A 6,707-nucleotide genomic window follows, 5' to 3' on the forward strand; every position below is an offset into this window, starting at 1 on the left:
CTGAGGAGTCTGAGCACGTGCAGGAGACAGCCAGCTCCGTTCCAGCCTCTGCTGATTTTGCAGAAAAGGACATTATTCATTGCTGGGGCTTCTAAGTTTTCAGGAGAGGTTGAAGATCCAGACTTGTGAAAATGTGGACTCTTGCAATTCATAGGTGTCAAATTTAAAAACATTAAGAAGCTAACACATTAAGTAGGCCTGATCAAAAGGGTATAAAAGCTGGCTTAGGCACAAGCTCTAGACCAGTGGTTTTCAACCTCTGGGTCGCGCCCCCTTTGGGGGTGGCACGACCCTTTCACAGGAGTCACCTAAGACCATCGGAAAACTCATATATAATTACATATTGTTTTTGTGATTAATCACTATGCTTTAATTATGTTCAATTTGTAACAATGAAATTGGGGGTCACCACAACATGAGGAACTGTATTAAAGGGTCGCGGCATTAGGAAGGTTGAGAACCACTGCTCTAGTCTTCTGAGAACCCATTCCTTTCTCTCCTTACTATATAGTCTCAGCCTTTCCCCCCCAGGATTGTCATCCCTCTTTTCTTTCCATAATGTCCTTTGTCATTTTTATTTATGATTCAACCAGTGGCCGCATGCTGAGCGGGCAGCAGCCTGTGTTATAAGGTGAAAGAATGTCCTGCAGTGCTGTGCTTGGGGCCTGCTTTATGTCGCGTGGGTGTGAATGCTGGTGGGTGATACCTTTGAAACCGCTCCTAGTGGATGATGTATGCATCCAGTTTCTCCTTTCTTTGCACCTGTATCCCTGCCAGCAGCATTATTACTAGCCAGACATCTGACTTCTCATGTTCTTTCTAATAATTTTTCTGTTGATTCTCTATTTTCTAGGTATGCACTTAAAATATCTACAAATAATACTAAGTTTGCAACTTCCACTCTCAGGTTTATATCTGCTATCTCCCGGCTGGTACTTTCTGAGTCAGGTTTATAAAAGTGAGCATTCTTGTCATACATTAAATTTCAACTGGAATGCTTCTTGTGTTTCACAAGATATGATGCTGGTTTGGCATGAGACTATAGATTTAAAATAAAGCAAAAGACATAACTAATTCTACTTATTCTAAATACACCAAGTTTTGTTTATTTTTAATCAGGAATGTGTGTTGAATAATTTGTTCTCTTATCATAGATTGATTTTTGTTGTTGCTGTTGTTGTTAATCCTCACCTGAGGATATTTTTCCATTGATTTTTTTTAGAGAGAGTGGAAGGGAGGGGGAGAGACACAGAGAGAGAAACATCACTGTGAGAGAGACACATCGACTGGTTGCCTCCCGCACACCCACCAACTAGGCTGGGGATTGAGCTGGGCATCGAGCCTGCAACCGAGGTACGTGCCCTTGACAAGAATCAAACCCTAAACCCTTCAGTCCAAGGGCCCATACTCTAACCATTGAGCAAAACTGGCTAGGGTCATCTTTTCCATATTAACGAATACAGATTTATTTACATCTTCAATTTCAATAGCTGTGAAGTATGGTTATACTATGCCTTTCTTACTTAAATTCCTGACAATAGGGGATAGGTAGACAGGTTAATTTTTAAAAATGATTTTTAATAATGCCGTGTTGAACATTATTTAACATTTTGCATGCTCATATCCAGTTGTACTTGTAGAACAGATTAGTAGAAGTGCTAGTCAAACAGGTAGATTTAAAAACATTTTTTTGCTTGTAAAAATGTATGTATTACTTCTATTAAAAGAACAGCAAAGAACAAAATAAACATTTCCCACATCCATTATGCAGTGATAGCTTCTGGTAACATTTTGTTAACTATATATCCACCAAGTCAGTGCACACTTGTTTTTTCAACCATAAGTGAGACTATATTATACACTAGATTGTAACTTACTTGCCATATCATGCTGCCTTTTCCTGCACAGCACCATTCTATATCACTATAAGATATACAATGGATGAAAGAACCATACTTTGATTATTTTTCTGAGGGAAATTTGAAATGTTTCCAAATGTTTGCTATTCTAAACAAATGCTACAATAAATATTGTCTTTATTTTTTGCCCCATTGTTCTATTATTTCCTTAGGCTACAGTCCCAGAGGTAGAACTGCTAGATCAGATGCTATGAACCTCAAGGCTTCTGATGAACACATCGCCCTTGAGAAAATCTACATCAATCGACATTCCCAACAGAGTCCAAGTATTTGTTTTCCACATCCACATCCACCTCAACCTCAGAATATTGTGCTTCTTAGAATTAGATAATAGAAACGTGCCCCTCCCCCCCCACACACACACAAAAAAATTATTGACAAACTGGTCATGTTTTTTTATGTGTTTTTTGGCCCTTTACAGTAAGTTAGTAAAATAACTTTAGATGATCTAGTCCCTCTCTATAAAAAAAAATAGCCATATAAATGAAATTTATTTCTTAAAGCCTTAGGTCCTATTTTGCCAGAGGATTTTTAAAAAGAAAAAGAAAAACATGCCTTGCATTTTTAGAAATAACTCTGGTGCTCTTGCTGGAATTTTGCTTTAAGTTTATTCCAAGTAAGGAAGAACAACCACTTTCTCCATGTTGTATCAACGCAAATATGTACAGCATCATAAAATGTTTTGCTAGAGCAGAGAATTCAGAAGAGCACAGGTACACTCCTGCTTTTCAGTACAGCGTAAGAATTTTAATAAATATTTCATTATAATATAGCCTCAGCTCTAACTTTTTCATGGAACAGACTTGCCAGAGGCAAGTTCTGTTTCATCACAATGTCAACATCTGTAATCTTTGAAGCATTAAAATTTAGGAGCGCAATCTTTCTCAGAGCTTTCATTTTAATTTTTTTAAGTGCTTTCATTTAAAAATAACTATCCATTTTGAACAATTGTGACTGATTTCCTATGGAGCAAAACATGGTGAACATTCACATTTTTTTAAACGGTTAAGAAGAAATGACCTGCACGTGAATTCAAGATAATGAGCAGTGATTGTGGCATTCTATCAAGGCATTCTGATTTAAATGTTTAAAGACAATATTCAGAATACATATTCCAAAAGGCAGTGAATTTACGTGGGCCTTCTCCACCTTTTTTTTTTTTAAAAAAGTTCTAGTTTTATTTTAAAATGCACATGCCAAACGTTCAGATGCTCCCGTGTTGTTGTTGTTGTTTTTAAATAACTATCATTAAAGAGATCCAGGTAATTACAATTCAAAATGTATAATTAATTTTGGGGGATACATTGATGTTTGTGATGAAGAGATCACATAATAAAGGTGAGGGCAAGACAAAATGTACATTATTGAGCATAACTAGAACAAATTTTCTGTCTTTTTCGCATTATTACTGTTTTGATAAAAGATCTGCCTGAACTTGGAATGCTTGATAGAATGTATAAAGTAACATTATAGCATTAAATGAAAGTATAAAAATCTAGTAAAAGAAATGTATATATTTCTAAAGCATTCAGTAAAAAGATACTAAACTTCTAAAGTCTTATAATAGTACTTTGATAAAAGAATGTTTATTTCTATACAAATATAGCAACTTTAAGAGACAAATCTTATCCTCCCAACACATTCATTAAAGTACAGGTCTTCAAATATGACGGATTCCAACATCTAGTGTAAGAGATGATTAAAACAACACGTTAGGAAAGTGAGATGACACTAAGAAATGGAAAGGCCATTCCAGCCCTGGCCGGTGTAGCTCGGAGGTCAAAGCGAGGGCCTGAGCACCAAAGGCTCTCGGGGTCGATTCCCCATCAAGGGCATATACCTGGGTTTCAGGTTCCCTTCCCACTCCCAGTCGTGGGCTCTTGTGGGAAGCAACCAGTAGAGGTCAGAACATCGATGTCTCTCGCTCTCTGCTCTCTGTTCCTCTCTCCTCCCCGCTTTCCCTCCCTTCCTTCCACTCTCTGAAAAAGCAATGGAAAAAATATCCTCAGGTGAGGATTAACAAAAAAAGAAAAAGAAAAAAGGCCATTCCACGTAATTAATAGTACTGTGAATTCACCCACAATGATGGGCTTAATTGACTAACAATTCCCAGAAATAACTCACTATTTAGTCCTGAACGCAATGAAAAAATGAGCACTGTGGAGAGTGTATATTATTGAAACTACGTAAATCCCATTAAACAGCAGCCACCCTTAAAGAGAAGCAAGTGAAGCTGGGAAGGTGAGACACCTCCTGAAAGCCTGCCGAAAACAAGCGATGATGACAAAAGAGGCTGGGGCAGGGGTGTGTCAAAAAACAAAAGGGATATTGGTCAGAGGAGAAAGCAGAGAAAATCGGAGTGTCTTCACCACTTCCGGAAGAGATGGTGCCTCGACTCAAATGCTTTGGGAACTCTCATCTGTCAGGCACACCTGTGGTCAGTGAGCTGGGCTGATTCATTGGGTCAGCATCCTCTGTTGAGAACAAGCCCTTTAAAGCATTCATCTGCCTTCGCTCTGACTCCTCATCCTCACAGAGGAACTGACAGGGGAACTGAGGAAAGTTTACCAATTCATGGGAGGGAAACACAAGGTTCCTACCTCATTGCCGTAACGATCACACCATGCTGCGTGGTTTCCATGTTGAACAATCATTGATAAAGTGACATTTTTCTTCATCAGTCTCTGATGGTTTTGAGCAGGGGTCCTCAAACTTTTTAAACAGGGGGCCAGTTCACTGTCCCTCAGACCGTTGGAGGGCCGGACTATAGTTTAAAAAAAAACTATGAACAAATTCCTATGCACACTGCACATATCTTATTTTGAAGCAAAAAAACAAAACAGGAACAAATACAATATTTGTATTTGCATGTGGCCCACGGGCCGTAGTTTGAGGACCCCTGGTTTTGAGTAAGATGACTCAATTCACCAGGATCTAATCAGCCTTGCAAAATGATGGCTACAGTTTATAAATCTACTAAGCTGCAAATCACCATTAAAAAAAAAATCATTTGACAATTTCCCTAGGCCCTAGGCCAACAGTATAATGTCAAAACTCCTCGGCAGGAGCTATGCAGACCTTGTGTGTTTATTCGGCTCCTGTAATACCATGCTTGTCGTCATCAACAGCAGCTGACATTTAAGTGCTTTTTATGTCAGGCCCTGTCCTACGCATCTCACTTAAAACCAAAACCCATGAGGTAGCTAGTGCTGTTTTCTCTGTTCTACTAAACAGGGCATCAAGGCACAGAAAGGGCAACGCTTTGCTGCGTCACATTCCCACAGGAATGTCACACTCCAGTCGTACTGAAATACGTGCACATCCCGCAAATGCCGGCTGCTTTGGCACACCCTGTTTCTTTGTAGACTATTGGCTTTGCCCAGACTGCTCAACTTTTTACCTAACCATCTCCTATTGAGTCTTCAAGACTCAGTGTAAGGGAAGGCCTCATCTGAGAGAGAAAACTTCCTAGATACCCTAACTTTTCTAAGAAAAGTTAGATGTTCCCTCTTCGGTGCTCATGGGTGTACCCACTCACACGTAGCGTAAGAATTTTAAGAGGCCATTTGTGAATCTGTTCTCTCCCCCCACCACCAGGCTACAGGCTTTCTTGTGGGCAATGCCAGGATCACTGAATAAGATCTCAGTCATTCGCTGAACAACTCCAGGGGTGCCATTCATATAGTCTACAGAGTGGCATAAATGGCCACTCCTGGAGTTGTGCAATATGGCAGCTCTAAGGATAGTATCCCATTGCCTTCCAAAGACTTTGACACAGAGTATGCACTCATAAACGTTTCTAAGCAACTAACTGGTTGAGACAGATCTCACCGTAAATGTGAGATGGAGCTTAACCAGTGAGGTCTCCCAACCAGTTTATTACCCTCCAAACCAACACTTCATAAGGTAAAGTCTAAATGACACTGTCGGCCTAAAGAAGGGCTTGAAAACCCCTGCCTGGTCTCCCCTACACCGGCTTCTCGTACAGTTTCTCTAAATGCTAAAAGTGAATTTCGATTTCCCTCTGTGCCTCTGATAATGACATAATAATCTGCAAATGGATGTGGCATTTTCACCAGCGAGGCAAACAATTATAGTAAGAGGCAGTTATATAAATCTACCCAAAGAGTTAACTGAAATGCAAATTAATACAGTCCAATTTTTCTATTTTAATGAGCATGTTCCCAAGGACATTATGATTCTATATTCGGAAAAACAACATTCCACAACTTTCAACCACCTGCTCAACAGAGAGAAAAAAAATACACACTGAACTTTGGCAAAATTTATTATATCTCTGATTAGACATTTTTAAAAAAATGCTCAGGCAATACACCCCTATTTCTTTGGAAAGACACAGCTTCTACCTTTCCCTGGATGAGAACATAGGCGTAGGTAAAAGAACCTTCTATGTATAACTAGCTTTAACACACGGCGAGAGGTTGAGGCAGGTGCCAATGAAATTATTTCGTCATTCAAGGTCACTTCTTTGCCTGATTCCTTCAGTTGACTCCTGTCTCCTATTAATTGATGGTTGCCTCTAATTCGGAGTCGGAAAATAGAGCAAAGAGACAAAAGTGACTAGTTCTGAAATCACTGGTAAAAACTGTGAGGCCACAGAGATATGGCCATGCATGGTAGGCAGAAAAATAGTCCCCCAAAATGTTCACATCCTATTCCCAGCACCTGTTGCAAGGATGGCAAAGGGGACTTAAGATTGCAGGTGAGCCCTAACCGGTTTGGCTCAGTGGATACAGCATCGGCCTGCGGCCTCAAGGGTCCCGGGTC

General features: G+C 39.7%; 2 protein-coding genes across 2 annotated transcripts in view; both read right to left on the bottom strand.

The window, feature by feature from the left end:
* The window catches only part of PIP5K1B (phosphatidylinositol-4-phosphate 5-kinase, type I, beta), a 309,531-nt gene that overhangs the window by 252,056 nt on the left and 50,768 nt on the right, over positions 1-6,707 (bottom strand). The gene's annotated exons all lie outside the window — the stretch shown is intronic.
* FAM122A (family with sequence similarity 122A) overlaps positions 1-6,707 on the bottom strand; it is a 61,058-nt gene that overhangs the window by 48,070 nt on the left and 6,281 nt on the right. The window contains exon 2 of the mRNA XM_015565019.1: positions 3,705-3,711. The gene's annotated coding sequence lies outside the window, so the exon portion shown is untranslated. The remainder of the gene's footprint in view (positions 1-3,704; positions 3,712-6,707) is intronic.

Source organism: Myotis davidii, unplaced genomic scaffold (assembly GCF_000327345.1).
Source record: "Myotis davidii unplaced genomic scaffold, ASM32734v1 scaffold616, whole genome shotgun sequence".
In the NCBI taxonomy this organism is placed as follows: Eukaryota; Metazoa; Chordata; class Mammalia; order Chiroptera; family Vespertilionidae; genus Myotis; species Myotis davidii.